This window comes from Anneissia japonica, unplaced genomic scaffold, assembly GCF_011630105.1.
Source record: "Anneissia japonica isolate Jap-2015-1 unplaced genomic scaffold, ASM1163010v1 scaffold3019_len273136_cov204, whole genome shotgun sequence".
NCBI classification, from domain to species: Eukaryota; Metazoa; Echinodermata; class Crinoidea; order Comatulida; family Comatulidae; genus Anneissia; species Anneissia japonica.
The window spans coordinates 115,486-117,122 of NW_022756235.1; positions in this window are offsets into that span (position 1 = coordinate 115,486).

Genomic DNA, 1,637 nt, shown 5'->3' on the forward strand with positions numbered 1-1,637 from the left:
AACCTACGTAAATACTCTAAAATTATCACACCATTGACCTACTAGAAAAATTGTCAATTAAAAGGAAATAGTGTTGAATAAAAAAAAGACCGAGTTACTATACAATTTAGAAAGATAAGTACATACTCAACATAATTGACATGTGACAATAACAATAATCACCCATCTATTACGTCAGCCGTTGAGCTTGCGTTGATATTATTTTATGTATGGTGGGCAATGGCTGGCTGGGAACATACCGTGTGACATCTATGTTGGTGTTATGAACACTGAAATTATCCCCAGCTGCCGAAGAACCACATACTGTGTCTCAAAATTACTATCATAATAATAACATATTCACTGTAAATTGGACGAAAGAAACTGTTGCGTTGAAAACGAGATCTGTCGGCCTAAATATGATTTCATTGGGATTTAATACAGGTTATATAGGTTACTGTATATAGATATTCAGATAGTACATGTTACCTATCATATCTTTAATAACCTTGTTAAATGTTAATATTTTACTAAAGTAGAATTGATAGGCACGGAAGAACATAATGTACAATAGTGTATGGGACATTTTTTAGATTGGATTATTATTTCAAGTTCACATTAGGTCTGGCTACATTATTTGTTTAATTTTTTAACTAATGATTTAACAACATTACCCATGATGAAACAATCGTTTATTGTTGTTGTGGTCTTGAAACGAGAGAGAAAATAGACCTATATATAACAATTAAATTGTTTCTTTTTTCTTTTTTTTTTTGTATTTGGTCTGTCGACCTAAAGTGAAAGTTATCCCTCTTAATATATGATAATCTTACAAACGAAATATTAACAGTGTATTAGATGTATGATAAATGTATAGAATAATTATTTGATTGTGAATAATATTTGTATAGGTTTTTAATCAGACAATGGTTTATTATCCATAAGCGAAATTAAATAACCGTTAATATTTAGATTACCGTAACATAAAGTGTTGCTATTGTTTAACGATCTCAGGTTTATTAAGCGGTACCAAGATGTAAAATATTGAAAGTGTTATTACCTTCGTTGAAACATAATTTTACAAGAACTCGGCGTTTCGAAAAATATAAGATAAAAACGCATCACAACAGGTTCGTCTTCATTATTTATCTCTTCTTATATTATAGGCCTATGCCGTATTTATTAAACATTGGGTCAGCTAAATTGGGGGGTAGGGTGGATACGATGCGTATTGAACGCTTTATCATATCCATATACACAGGCTCCATCATGCACACATTCGTCCTGGAAAGAACATGAATCTGTTGAAACAGTAGGCCTGGAGACTAAAAGCCTGACTGACGGTTATCTGTGTCCCTAGAAAGTTTACCTACATCACTGATAAATTCTTAGTTTTTTATTTTAATGGCTGCTACAATTTTCATGCATCCTCCTCCGCCGATATAATAACACAACTTATATCTCATATTTCTATATTAAAAAAGAAGGTGCACTTTACTTACAATTAGTTAAGTGTATCAATTAAGCCACAATATTAATTATAGGCAGTCAATGTGATTGACAGTTTGAGAAAGAATGTCAAGAGGTTAAATGTCTTCGGAAGTAAAATTGCGTGTTTGTTGATGTAAGTGTTTGGGAAGAATACTTGTGAAAAGACA